Source organism: Zosterops lateralis (assembly GCF_965231275.1).
Source record: "Zosterops lateralis genome assembly, chromosome: 2".
NCBI lineage: Eukaryota > Metazoa > Chordata > Aves > Passeriformes > Zosteropidae > Zosterops > Zosterops lateralis.
In genome coordinates, this window is record NC_139763.1 from 68,546,190 (window position 1) to 68,561,689 (window position 15,500).

Genomic DNA, 15,500 nt, shown 5'->3' on the forward strand with positions numbered 1-15,500 from the left:
CTTTTGGCCAGCCTCTTGCCTCTATTAATTACATGGACTGTATGAAGAGAAAGAGATTTATCTTGAAGCTATGATAACTCCTCAAAGTCTAGACTCTGTGTGGTACATATCACCCTTATGAGAGTCTATAAAGCTCTTCTCTTACATTTCACAACTTCAAAAGTCATCCTGTAATACAAAATAGATATTAGATCCCTTGTAAAGACCTGTTTGAAAATCTTGTAAAAGAAAGCCCTTCCCCCACCCCAAGCATTCATTTATTATACTCCTAAGGGGTAGATTTTCAAGGTATTGCTCTCCATCTGTATTAATCAACAGCTTTAGATGGATTCCCTTTTCTTTGAATCATCAAGGAGAAAGTGTTTAAGGCCAGCTGTCAAATCCCTTTTTCTTTTACTTAGGCTGGATAAAGAGAGCTTGTGATTTTCTTGCTGGCTTTGCAGAAAAGTGAATCTGCATATGAACACACTGAGGTTTTGGGAGATTTAGGTTCTGATTTCTGCAGACACGGAAATGTAAGAGGCATTTTGAGAGTTTTTGAATTTTTAGCTTGTCAATCTGTTGTTGAATGAGTTCTCCTAAAACTATTTAAAGTTAAGCCCCAGAAGAAAATATCTTGATATTAACATCTGTCCATTTTTTTACAGCACTACTAATGCCAATGTATTTTCAAGCTGGTATATCTTTATTTATAAGAAAATTATGTCATGTGTGGCATGAATATGCAATCATTTTCATGTTTACCACATCTCCTTGTCATCTTCTGGCCAGTAGAGAGGTCCTGACAGCAATCCAGGTCTCTGGTTACTCTTTCCCACATGCCTCAGTTTCCAGCCTCATGTCATTAATCCAGTGCCAAATCAGGGAAAGGCTGAGGTAGAGTTAGGAAAGGCTCTTGGTGGTGGTACATGTGCTCCCTGAAGTCCATCTTCTTGCCATAAGGTAGGATCACATTCTCTATAAGCTGGAGTCCTAATATCAGTTTGTCCTACCTATTTTAAAAAACAACCAATAATAGAGACCCCATAACTTCATGGCCAGTGCTACTTACCGGTGTTTACTACTCTTATCTTTAGGATGTTCATCAATAGATAATACAGTAAACTCCTTTGATTCTCCTTAATTCTATTACTTTTGTATTATCTTTTCCATTTTCTTCACAATTAATCTAAAAAAAATCATTGAATTTTTTTGTAATTACAAATTCAGGAACAGCTTTATACCAGTCAAGTTCTCTAAACTGCCAAGTGGAGCAGGGGAACTATATTAACTGGCCTATATTTAAGATTCCTATTTATACATCCCCGTATGATGTTTGCCTTTTTTGCACAATGCTGATTCATGGTCTTCTCATCCCCTGTGATTCTCAGAGCACTTTCTGCAGAGCTGCTGCCAAATCATTCATCTCCCTTCCTGCACATGTTTCCAGTCAAATGTGCCTGCCTCTGTTGAACTGAATTGGCATAGAAGGGAAAGGTCAGGTGGTTTCCACACGGTTGTCAGGACCACTCTGAAACCTGAGCCACTTCACTGGTAGCCTTGCAGACCCTCCAAGCTTGATATCATCTGGAAAATTAAAAATGCAGTTTCCACTCAATTGCTCCATTGATTAGAGTGTCAGTTGCTGGGCAGCCCTTCTGCAGAGCAGCAGTCAATACCTCCTCCTCCTCCTTTGGCAGGGAAAAGATGATCATGACTTTGAGAATAAAATTTTCCAAACACTTTCACACTTATTTCACAGATGTTTCATCTAGACATTTTCCCTTCTTTGCTTGAAGGAATGTGAGTCTGTGTCAAATACACTGTGTACACAAGACATATAACAGCCACTGCTTCTTCTCTAGATATAAGAGTTGTTGCCCTAGCTCCAAATGATTTTTATTTTTCTTTCCATTTTGAACAGCCAGCATATCACCAGACTGAGAAAAGGAAATTAAAGTCAACAGGAAAAATCTTTGCTTCAATCAGTATATTGCCCCCAACCTCTAAGTAATGTGTTTAAGAATACCATGCAAAGACTAAGCTGACAATTTGCTACCCTTATCCAAAGGTTTGCAACAATTCATTGCTTACTACAGAGAAATTTGGGGAAATGCTGTGCATGAACTGCTGGAGACATGATACTTATCAGCAGGCTGAGCTAGTGGGCTGTATTTCACAGAAAAAAAAAAAAAAAAAAAAAAAAAAAAAAAAAAAAACCTGAGTAACTGTGCCCAGCTAAGAGGTGATAGCTGCTGGAGGTGATAATAACAGGTAAATTACAGCACCAGGAGACCCAAGAATACGTAAGGAGGAAAAAGTCCAATGGGCTGGGCTCCAACAGAGTGTCCAGAAAACTTCCTATCTTTTGAGAGCTCTCTACTGTGTTTGGCGTTGCCACAATTGGTCTTGGAATATCCAGCTACAGACTGGTGTGTAAAGTCCAAGAAGGAAACTGACAGCAAAAATCTTGAGAAAATTAAAACGGATGAGAAGACAAGAAAATTCAGTGAAAACTCAGGCATTTCAGACCACACAGCTGAAAAAAGGAGTGGTTGTAAGGTTTTTGGGTCACAAGACTGCGTATCTGCACAAACCAGGAGAGACCTTGCAAAGAAAAGGTTTATTGGTGTGGAAAGCTGAATCTAGAGTACACTTAATAAGTAATGAAACACTTATCCATTGAAAATGTGTCTGTGCTGGGGTCTCCATCAGTGACATCTGTGAAAACTGGACTAGTTTTCAAACTAGTTTGTTCTTCTACAAGTTGGGCTGCAGCTCAGAAGTCACGTGATTCTTGTCCTGATTTTAGTTCTGTTCACGCACAAACAGACCAAATGTCATTACCATGTTCCAGTGTGTGCAGTAGTTGTTGAATTGCTTTTCTCTAAGGTTTAAGAAAATATGTTGAATAGCAGAGCATCTCTATAGAGAGAATCCAGGCACACCTGGAGACAACTACTTTTAAAGGAAGATAGAGAGAAGGAAGAAACAGAGCAACCTGTGAGATGAGTAGCACTCACAGCTCCTAGTGGCATCTATCAGATCCAGAGGAGGAACACAGAAAAATGATCATTGGACTGGAACGCCTGTCCTGTGAAGTAAAAGCTACGAGAATTGGGGTTGTTCAGCCTAGAGTAGAGAAGTTACTGGCAAGACCTTACTGCAGCCTTTCGATTTATAAAGGAGGCTTATAAGAAAGACAGAGAAAAACATTTTACAATTTGCCTGTAGTGATACAACAAGGGGTTATGGTTTCACATTGGAAGAGGGTAGATTTAGGTTGGCTGTGAGGAAGAAATTATTTTTGGAACAGGTTGCCCAGGGAAGTAATGGATGCCAAATTCCTGGGAATGCTCAAGGTTTGACAGGTATTTATGATTCTGTGTAAGTCACAACAAGGTTTCTGGGGAGCCGATGTCAGATGATAGCACAACATCCAAAGGAAGCTTATTTTTTCCTGTTTCTTCTGGTGCAACATTTTGAACATAACACTTCAAATTTTACTATGCACTGTCATGCAAAATCAATAATAAGAAATGTGTAATTAAAAAGATTACGTCTTTCAAACATAAATAAGCTGCTCTGCTATCTTAAAAACATTTAACTAACAGCAACAGTGGAAAGTGGGATGGCTAAAGGATGATAACCCCAGAGGGCAGTATCTAAAAAGCATTTTAACCAGAAATACTGGGCTAAATAGCTTTTTAGTGAATTTTCAGAAAAAAGAATGAGACTCACATTAAGACATCTTACTTTGTTGAACCTTGTTATTACCATCCCCTGTGACCCAGTAAGTAAGACACATACCTAGAAGGAAGGCTATGTGAGTTTCAAATCTTACTTCAGCAGCTGTGAGTACCTGTTATAACCTATGGAACACCTCTGACAAGATCAGAGCAGCCCTCCTGGGATATGCAATAGCATTGTGTTGGAGCTTCTAGGAGGGGAAAAGTGAGAGAAATGCTTTTAAATGCTGGAGGGCTTTGAAGGTGGGTTAGTTTTTTTCATTAAACTCAGCGACTGGAACATTACAAAGGCCCACAGCACCTTCACTATTGTGAATTGATGTCCTCATTCCTTAGATTTTGTTACAAATGACCCATTCTGTTCAGTGACAAAAGAATAAAAGATGGCGTGGGTTGTGGTGGTTTTTTTTTTCTGATGGATATAAACCAATGACTCTTCTGTACCTTTTTAGCTCTCAACCAGCAAACTGCTTGACTTATGCAGTTCTGCCTTTGGCATTGTTAAGACAACATACAGCTGACAGTTGCTAGAGAAGCCTCTGCTGGAGCACACTTTTTCACCCCCTAGTGCCACAGAGCAGATCCCACATCAAGAAGAAGCTTTAACAGTCGGAGACCTTCTTTTTATTCTTTGTGTTATGCGACTGGGTTCCAAGTGCTCATTTACTCACATAAAATCATGGAAAAATGTTTATTGCCAACAGAATATTTTTTCCACTTTCTGACTATCTCATGCTTTCTTCATTCCTCCTATTCCCTCCCTGTACCCCTTCTCCCCTACTAATTTTTGCAGCTTTATGTGGGACAGGATGCATTTTGGATTGTGAGCAAGTGTGAGAGCTGCACAGAGCATAACGCTTAGGAAAGGGTCCATTTGCTATTTTCTCCCTGGGACTGCTCTCCTCCAGCTCATGAGGCATCTCCCTTTCCAGCTACCAAAGCTGAGACTGAGGTGTTAGACCATTCCCTCCATTCCCGACCTGCCTGGATAAAAAGAAAGAGTGTGAAAATGAAAGCCGTGTTGTGCCGAACCTGAAATGCGGACGGGTCTTTTAACAGTGCACTTCAGAGGAAAAGAGTTGCAATGTATGGCTTAGATGAGCTAGAAAGCCACAATGCAGACACCCAGGAACTTGGAAAATTGTAGCAAGGGACAGGAAGGAGATAAGTCTGTGTTGTATAACCACCTCTCTGCAATATTAAAGATATCCATTTTATCTAGCAATGGCCAAGACATTTTTCTTATTCTTTCAAAATATTGAGTGAATTCACAAATGACTTTCAATAGCCCATTTGTATTAATTTTCTTTTTCTAAAATAAACTTGTCTAGGAAAAAATATGAATACCAAATTCATTACAATAGAAGGTTTTCAAAGACATTGTCTGCCTGATACATTTCTTTACACCCTAAGAATATGATAAGATAAATTCCATCTTCAAGTTTCTGAATTGTATAACAGTCCCATTTATTTCAATAGCTAAGCTACAGAAAGAAGCATTTCCTGTAAACTCTTCTAGTTGTTTTGATGTACGATAGAAAAATTTACTGGAGATTAAAATGCAATCTGTGCATTTTTTGGAGTTTTTCATTATATTCTGCAGGTTTGATTTTTTCCCATAATCTATCAAGTATAAAAACCCTTGTGTCTGTGACAAACAACAGGAAACAAGCAGTGTTTGCAGACAACTTTAATTCTGGTCTAAGGCCACCTAACTTTGGCCAATTGTTTTAGACCAGTGGGAACAATTAAGTCCCTTCTATATTGCATAAAATGAACTAAATATATTCACTCTCAGTACGAAATGAGAAATTAGGAGGAAAATGTTGAGAAACAGCAAAAAGATAGCACTAAAAAGGTCTCATATTTGCAACTTCATAGCCTAGCCTAGTGAGAATAAGAATTCTCCTTGGATGCAAAATGAGCATGAGGTGAACTACTATACAACTGAACTGGGAACAATGTGAAACCCACGGCTGGGAGTGACCTTGAGGAGATGTAACACCATCTATCCCATCTGTACACCTACTGGAGGTAGGGGAATACATAAGGGAGCTCTGGTGTCTCCAGTTAGACATAGTGAATGGCCATAAACTTCTGCAACTTCCATTGCAACTGCTTGACTTGCAGACCCACTTGACAAAGGGGGAGTTCCCAGTTCTGCTCTACTAGAGGGAATTATTATAAAAAATAGCTTTGTAGAGTTTTTCTTAATTTGCAACAAATTCAATGAAATCAGTAGTTTACATTAAAAAGCAGGCTTTCTATTCCCCAAGGCAATGGAGAAAAATAATGGCAAATCTACTTTGGCAATCTAAAACAAAATAAGGGTTTGCATTACTTTTTTCACATGTTATTCCTATTTACTGTTTCTTCCTCAACAATTCAGAAAATCAGATTTCTGGCATTAACACAAAACTAACCTGATAGTCCTGAAGATGTTCAGAGTACAATTTTCTCCATGCATTGTGCAGTATTTTCTTGGCTACATTCAGCATTAAGTATCTGTCAGATATGGAAGCAGAACTAATACCATTGTTATCATATCTGGGAGATAAACAATTTCAAATCCAAGAGCATCCCTAATTATATTATATTTCTGTGGTCTTGCCATCCTCATCTTTTGAAGAGACTGCAAATAGGGCAAATCTTTTCAACTAGTGCAAATACACACAAAAAGCACCAGTGAGACACAGCACAGCCTCGTGACAGGAAAACCTTACCATACCTGAGGTCAAGGGAACATTTCTCTTCACCCTGATTTTATTTTGCTGTAAATTCCTATGAGGAGAAAACCTCCCTAAAAAATAATAAATAAATAAATAAATAAATTAAACACACCACCAAAACTTAAACATGACAAACCAAAGACTTTTCAATTGCATTTAAGCCACAAATTGGAAAAATTTCCAGCTGCTTCTGAGAGGTGATAGAGGGGGGTTTTCGGGTTTGTTTTTTGTTTTTTTTTTTTGTTTTTTTTTTTTTTTTGTTTGTTTGTTTGTTTTTTTGGGTTTTTTTGGGTTTTTTTGTGTTTTTTTTTCTTTTTTTTTTTTTTCTTTTTTTTTTTTTTTTCTTTTTTTTTTCCTGGCTTGCTCTATTTTCTGCACCTTAAGGTGTTTATTCTGTAGAAGTTCAGCCTGACTGGAACTGAGTCTGTGAGAAGTGTCAAGGAATATGATCAGTATCACTGAGTAAACAGAAAAATGAGTTTTGACTATTCCTGTACACCTCAAACACCTTATGTGCAACAAAATACATTTTTATGCCCTTGAGATTACAGTAGAAGTGCATAATTGTCTATAATTCAAAGTATAGAGTAGCATCACTCAATATTTATGTTGGAAGGGACCTCTAGACCCACTGCTCAGGGCTTCAAACAGAGAGCAATTTGCACAGGGCCTTATTCTCTTGAGATTTGAATACTTCCACAGAGGCAGATTCCACCTGCTGCCAACAGAGCAATCTGTTTTCCTGTTCAAACAGTAAAAAGAAAACGCATATATGAAAGGAACTAACATTTTTTCATGTGTTTGCACAGGTACATTTCTAGTGTATGGATGCTATTTCACCACAAGTAATCAAGACACAATAGAAATGCTATTGAAAATGCATTCAAATGCATTAATTATTTATATACTACTGCATTGTCTCATATTTACCACAGAGAAACTCCAGATTTAACTGGAAGCAATGATAAATTCTGCCTTGTGTGTCTGTGAGTTGTCTCTGTTGTTGTGTTATATCCACTGCCTTCTCCCAGAGTTCATTTGCATGGCACTGAAAAATCTCTTTTTCTCATACTGGCTATTAAGAAAGAAAGGTTATATTTTAAGATAGAAACTTTCCAAGGAAGTTCTTCTGGAACAGTCACACAACATTTTGCTGAATCAGCACTTGTTAAAATCCAAAAAGTGAACACAATCAGGATTATCACACTACCAAAAACTGCTCATTCCTGGAAAATTCCATGAAGAGCTTGACTCAGATCTGAAAAAACTTATGCCCCAAACATATCTCTGGAGCACAGGGCCTCATTTTACACCTACCTAATGTTTCACTAGGGGATGCTGAGCACCTCCAGCTGATGGTGAGCTATGGAAAATGAATGTACTCTGTGTATGACCATAAGCCTCCCAAACAGAATTCTGCTTGGAACAGTCCAAGGTCCTTTGTTGCTAAAAGAAGTGTCCTTGTGTGTTTGCTGCAAGCCAAGTTTCTAAATGGTTTATCACACTCGTAATTTCCCATTTAAATTAATGGAATAGTAGCAACATTTACTTTAATGGCTCCCATAATATGCAGCATCATTTCTTGCGTAAGTTGCTTCACACAGCTAATCTGATACAGCACGAAATTATACCAAAAAACTATTTATTTTAATGGTATTTAATGACAGATATTTAGTTTTGCTCTGCACTTCTTGGGAAATCTGCCAGTCTACGAACCAGCACAGGCTCTGCCTTTATTGATATGCATCTTATACAGCAAAAGAAGAGGGTGTATTTATAGAATTTGTGGAATTTTGCTGTCTATGTTTTAGCTTGTTTGTTTGTTTTTGTTAGCATTTCTGCTGCCATGTGTGATGCTCAGAAAGACACTAGTGTAAGGGAATATGCTGTTCACAAATCCTTCATTTGTGCTCAGAGGCCAAAAAAAGAGGAAATTATGAAAATTTGTATTCCCAAACAACAAAGATCTTCCAACCCCATGACAAACAGCTACAGCCACTAGTCAAGAGTGGTTGCTTTACTGTAATAACTGGAACTTAACTGCTCATCACCCTGAAAGATGGGGAGCAAACTCAGTGATCACAGATAAAACATGAGACCACCAAAAATCAACCATTTCTGGCTTCTTAATCAGAATATACATTACATCAGCAATCACACAGAAAAAGAACTAGAAAACACTGAAAAGAACCAAATTTATATGGTAAGGTCCCCAAAGCTATGAATGTCATCTTGAAATGCATCATTGCACACTTGAATTATTGTCATATCTGCAGGCTCCAGTCAAATGAAGGCCCATTTCTTTCAGGTTTTTAGTGATTCAAGAAATCAGTATTCTGCTCGTAAGTTCATAATCCATACATAATCTAGAGCCATTTGGTTTCAGGCTATTTGGCATGAAAGTGCTGTTTTATGTTACTGGTCTGTTCCCCCTTGAGCTGGAGTTAGTAAACAGATGGCCAAGGACTTCATGAGAAAATGAACCAGAGCCAAGAAACATATTCAATGAGGCTTATTCAATCTCTGATTTATTGATCTGGTGCATCAGAAGATGCAGGGACCCTACTGTGACCACTGAAATGAATGTGAATTGTAACATCAAAATCTCCCTCTATTCAAAGTGCATCTTTTCTATGCAGCTAAATTAGCTACAAACATACACACATCACAGGCTGCCTTTCTTTTGAATCTGACCTTCACAGGGCATTCTTTATTAAATAGATATTGTACACATAGAAACTATAATGGACAACATCCTCTAACATAACCTACTTAACGTTAGTGTTTGCAGAGCTAGAACATTATTCAGTTGGTTCTAATTTTCTTCCACATTCAGCCTTTGGTTCCCAGCCATTCCAGATATAGAACAGTTCATTAAAAAAAAATAATCCACATCCACTTTTTACCTTTTAATCATAGTGTTCAATGAGCCCTAGGCAGAGACTAAAACAGGTCTGAAAATACCAGGTTTATAAGTGATTATCTCAGAGACTTGCAAATATGCAAGGCAGGATCCTTACTGCCCTGTGGAGCTCAGCTGCAGAAGAAGGGAACAGGTGAAGTACTTCATTCTCACAGCAGCCTGTCTTATTTATACACTAAACTTTTGCTGTGGAGTTTTAAGACACACCTTTGAGAGTCCACATGTTCCTAGGGATTTAAGGAAAGTGGATACAGTAATAAATTCTCTGCTCTTTCAATTCCCTCCAAGTCAACAGAACTAAGGCAGCAGAAGTTGCTGCCTATAGTTATTAAGGTCAGTGAGATCCCAGTGTGCTGGTCTCTTACATGACACAGAGCACAGAAAATCCTGCCTGCAGAAGAAATTCCTTTTTGTGCTAAACAAGCTACATCTGTCAGCCTGAGTATCCCTGTGCATTTCAGAAGGATGTGTGCCCCTGTTTAACAATTCCCAGGCCATTTTGAATTTGCCACTTTCCAAAGTGAATTATTCTCCTGATTTATTAATCAGTGTGATTGTTAACATGTTTCATTTTACTGCCAATCTTAATTTTAACAGATTTAGTACCTGCAGACTCACCATCTCAGAAACTGCATTGGAAGAGACCAGTAATGATTCAGAGTTAAAATAACAAGCAGCTACAGCACAGGCTTACATACAAAGACTTTGTACTTGGAGAATGTAACAACTTACACTTGCAGAAGGGAAATCATAGCACTCACCAATTTATTATATGCAGTTCTTATGAGGCCTCTGTGGAAAGTGAATTTACCTCATTAGGAACAAGAAAGTCATAAAAGTGTGTGATAAAAAAAAGTGGGTTTCCTGCAAGTAATTCATAAAATAATGGATGCTGTCATAAAGTAGAGCAATTGCAGGTCTTGACACATAGTTATTATTTATTATATTAAAATTAACATATTTATTTGATAGAGAAAGGATGTGCTATTATCATAAAACTTGGATGTTATTATACTTAACCATCAGTTTTATTTCAACACCTCAAAAAAAATCTAACATTTTTGTATTTCTTAAATTTTATCTAAGACATGTTCAATATCCTGGAAACAACTTGTCCAATTTCCTCCTGCTTCTGTAGAAGTGTCATTTTAAATGGGACTTCTAATTAGGTCAAACATGTTTAAAAAAATCTGGAAAGGCTGAAATCCTGCCTAAATGAGGACAGCTCTTCTTTGATGTGGTAATTAAGTTTTGGTAGAACTATAGCAATAATTCAGAAGCCTGAAGAGTAGAGACAGAAAATGTTTGAATGGTCAAATGTTTTATTAACATACTGGGTAGAAAGGAAAAAGAGAAAAGAATATAGTTGTAGGGGAAAAAAAGACAGAAGATGAAAGACAAGAAATTAAGAGAGAAAAAAATACTGTGAAGGAAAAGGAAAACAATATAAAGGAGGGAGACACAAGGAAAAAAAAACAGGTGTGAGAAAAGGAAAAAAGAGGAGGAGAAGAGGAGATGAGATCTGGATGGCAAAATGGAAAGTAAAATGAGATGGAAGCATGGGACAAGAAAGATGAAGTGAAAAATGAAGCTAATTTTTAAAAGTGTGTGTGTCAGCCATAGCAGCATCTGGAAGGTGAGGAAATTCAAAGCAACAATGGCAGAGGTGACAATTATCTGTTAGAGCAAGGCTTTCAGTACCTCCTGTAGGAAAACTAATAAAATGTCCAGATAACCATCTGTGTATGTGCAGCTTGACTGCAGGAACTCTTGCCATCACCTAAAATAATACAGTCTACCAGTATCTGCTTGAGGTAGGCATCATTTCTTGTCATTAACAGCCAGTGATATGGGAACACAGTGGATTTTTGCCAATCACATACCACCATGCAATACGTTTTGTTGTTGCCAAGATCAGAACCCTGATCCAATAACTCCCAGGCTTCCAGCTCATGTTCATGCTCTGTGAAAAATCACTTTCAATCATCACAGGACAATAAGAAGATTGCTAGCAGGCAATGTTATCAGCAAAACCATATAACATGGACAATTTAAAGATTTCTTTGTATGGCACCAGCTACAGTAATCATCTAAGGATAGTGCTGTGTGAAAAATACATAACAAATTAGCAGTATCAAAAGCTTAAAAAGATTGCCAGGCAACCATGGGTTTGCATCATTCAGATATCACTTCGTGTAAAGGCACTTTATTCTGATTTGGTTGATTACAGCCTTTCTCCATCAACCATACATATTAGGAGCTGAAAATGGGGTTACCACCTGCCTGCTCCATTTCTAGCAAGACAATTCCTGCTTTCATTCTTTGTTTTGCATACTGTGCCCAAGAGTGGGAGAAGAGAAAATTCAATAGTGAAGCGTAATTGCCAATTCTTTATGATTCGAGCTGGAAGAACTGTTGCACAGAAATCAGAGAAGTACTCAGTATCCCTGGGATGAGGATATTAGAGAACTAAACCTTGTAAACTAGGCTTTGTGTGCATCCTTCTTCCATATCACAATTAGCTATTCTGAAAGAGGACTCACATGAGAAAAATAGGACGTCTCTCCATACCATTCAACATTAGTTGAAATGGCTTCCTGTTATTACTTTCGTTGCCACTTTTGTTACCATTTTTGTGATGCTTTTGGATTTCGCTCAGTCTCATCATGGTAAATGCTTTTAAAAATTGGTCTGCAAGTTCTGATAAACTTGAATTTCATGGTGCAACCATTGATATGGTGAGACTTTCAATTTGTGCCTCCTGAAGCTGAAGACTACTAGGAAAAGCAACAGTGATCAGTGCGGACAAGTAGACAAACCACATCAGGACAATCTCTAGATCTGCTCTCTTGGAAGCATAAGGTTCACAAGCAATTCTTTCTAAAAGAGCTAGTGATCAACCATAAAGAACAGAAAAAATATTTTGAGGCCCTCAGATAACTTTGACATCCAGGGCAAATAGTTATTAAATTTAAGACCTTAGTTCTAATCTGGTATTTTGATGTCTGAGAAGTAACAATAAAATTTAAAATGTCTTCGTTTTCTCTTCCTCCACCTTGCCCAGCAGCAGGTGGAAATTAGCCCACTTCCCATTCAGAACTATCTAACTGTAACCTAGGAAAATCCAGCATTAAAAAAACTCTCAAGGCTGAGAGCAGATCTTATTTTTGCATGCAAATGTTACATAACTGAAATCAAAATTATTACAAATTGAAGGAAAAAGAAGCATTCAGAATCACCTTAGGGGTATGACATCATTTGAACAATCTCAAGCCTCAAAGCACAGTCCATCAAGACGCTTCACCTGTGCAGGCTGCTTCAAAACTGTTCATCTCACAGGTTTTGCCTCTGAAGAGTGAGCTCTGGCTATTTGCAGGGGTTAAGATGAGATGCACTGAGCTGCTGATTTTGTTTTTATTATTTAGAGGACTTTTGTGCAAAAATTTTTAAAAAGTGGCAACACAAGGCAGGCCAAAGGGGCTGCCAACAGAAGTATTCCACATATATGCTTCTCTACATGGACCAAGGAGACCATTTCATTAATATGCACTGAAGTAAGATACAGTTAAAAGGTTTAAAAATTGGGCTTCTATAGTATGTTCATATTGTTCTTATATTGTTTTGCTTCAAATACTTGTTTTTAATATTTTTCAGTACCATATGTATATATATAGATATATCTATATAGATATATAGATACATCTTTCTTCACTGACTAATTACAATTAGAATATATTTTCATCAGTTGAACTTAAAAAGAAATAATTTCCCTAAGAAGAAGGAACAAGAATCACCCTGGTAGTAAATTCAGTGGAAGAAATTCAGTATACAATCAGTAAACCAATACTAATGACGTTAAAAATACAGAAAAACACTGTTCACAGTCACATTTTATCTTCTAGTGGAACAATATTTGCTGCACCAAAATAAAAGAAAGCAAAGGGAAAACTTACATAACAAACAACACACAATAATTATTAACTATTGCATTACTGATTACAAGAAAACAAGACACAGCCTTAGAGAATACATTAATTTTCACTTTTAGTTAGTGCAGAAAACCATCAACTGCATTTGAGTAGTTTGTAGAAGAAAAGAGCACCCACAAAGCACTGATTCAAAAATATTTGTTCCTGAGAACCCCGGGCCTACATCCACCCAAATCAGTGCAATGTTGCAGTGATGGCACTGGAAATACATTGTCCATATGTGGCATCAAGCACTCAACAGCACAGATGTTTTTCTCAGACAAGGGACTTTCGAAGTGATCTGGAAGTGCACAGCCTCCAAAGCAAACCAGATAGTTCTTTGGTCATGGCTTGGACTATCCTGAAGGATCTCATCATACATCCCTACACACCAGTGTATGTCCAAGAGGCAACTATAAGCATTCTAAGTTTGGTTGAGGTGTTTTTGGTAGCCTGAAATGTATTTACCCAAGTTAACAATTAATGGCATGAGAGTAGTTCAGAGTCCCAGTGATCACTCAAGCTAAACACACTTTGTACACACTTCATTTACAGGTCTTGGACTTGTTTTCTTCGTCTTGTCCTGGTTCACTGACTACAATGCAAAAGGACCTCTATAGATATCTACTCTTCAAGTAACTTTTTGATAAGACTGCTAGGCACTTTTTCAAGATATTACTTTGAAAAAAATCACAGAAAATAATAAGTTATCTTGAAAATGTTGAACTTCAGTTGATCCTCAGGAAATTAAGCTGTTACTCTACAGGACATTACTCCAAAGAGTAACGTACCTCTACCATTTTCATTTTGTGCTTTATTGTTGTATTTGTTATTATTTGATATTTCTTTTTTTTCTTAAGCAGAGATGCTTTTTAAAGCTCACAGACTTTAATAGCATCTTCTTGTTAGATAAAACCTTTAAATTGTGATAGGAGTTTTATAAGAGCAGCTAAACAAAATGGTTCTAGCAAATAGATTCAGGTTTTCCCAGATCAAAACATCTATAATTGGAAAAACGAAGTCTCAAAACCAGTAGAAAAAGAGATATTGTTATTTTATATCATACAGTTTTGAATTAACAAAAAGTGTTGGGCGTATTTCATACACACAAATTAAACCACCACATTTCTTTAAAAAAGTTGCATCAAATGTTATTATATGTATGTTCTATTATTCCTGTGGTCTTCAATAAATCTGAATATCCCTTTTAATATTTTGTTCTAGATATTTATGAGCTACATATTTAAGAGAATTAACTGCTTTGTATTATCCTCTGCTTCTCTATGGATTGCTGTGGAAAAATACAACCAAATAGCAAATACAATCACTGACCTCTGATGCCTCACAAGTGAAGGATTTCAAGGAGCTGCTAAAAACTTGGGAAATGTTATTCACATTTCTTCAGCATGAAAATACAGTTATAGGAAGGTTAAAATGCTGGTTCACATTTACATTACAAGATAAAAACAGAACTGGAAAGAAAGACAAGCATAGTCTTGTCCCTTAAGTGTAACCCTTCTCACCTTCACTGCTCTTGTTAACATCTGATGCCCCTATGTAGCTGGAATTATACTGGGATATTTACCACAATTATGAGCTATCAGCTGCTTTAGATCAGAACTTTGACATTTGTTCTGGGCACTGCCTTCTCACAAGATCTGTCCAGTTCACTTTCGGTTTCAGAGAAAACCATCCTTTGATGCACTAGCGATCCAATCCTACCCATTTTGCAGTGGGATGTCATTCATGATCCGGTGCTGATCTGCAATGGGCAGTTGAGTTCCATTCATTTTAAGAAATAGAAGCAATGAGTTGATAATAATGGGCTGAAAGCTGCTGCAATAGATATGGTATTACTCAGAGAAGGCAGGAGGCACAGAAGTCAGGTGAGCAGCTCAGGACAGAGGTGTGGAGGGAGTACAGGCTCTATTCCCACATCTGCCCATAGAAAAAACTGTCACTTGACTTCTCTGCATTTTAATTTCTATGAAAGAGAAATGGAGGAGATGACAAAAAATAATTTGCAACATGCTCCAAGATCTACTGATAAAAAGTGTCCTGTGAGAGCTGAGTGTTACAAATATCCATACCTGCATGAAATAAAAAGGATTAAATCAGATTTGTCTCTGGGGTCACACAGCACCAACCCCTG

At 37.4% G+C, this 15,500-nt stretch overlaps 1 long non-coding RNA gene across 1 annotated transcript in view; it reads right to left on the reverse strand.

Annotated features, from left to right (window-relative positions):
• Positions 1-798: 798 nt before the first annotated feature.
• LOC310906055 overlaps positions 799-15,500 on the reverse strand; it is a 69,779-nt gene continuing 55,077 nt past the window's right edge. The window contains exons 2-5 of the long non-coding RNA XR_014589344.1: positions 10,142-10,172; positions 6,457-6,528; positions 6,152-6,233; positions 799-992 (exon numbers count right to left, since the gene is read on the reverse strand). This is a non-coding gene — a long non-coding RNA (uncharacterized lncRNA). The remainder of the gene's footprint in view (positions 993-6,151; positions 6,234-6,456; positions 6,529-10,141; positions 10,173-15,500) is intronic.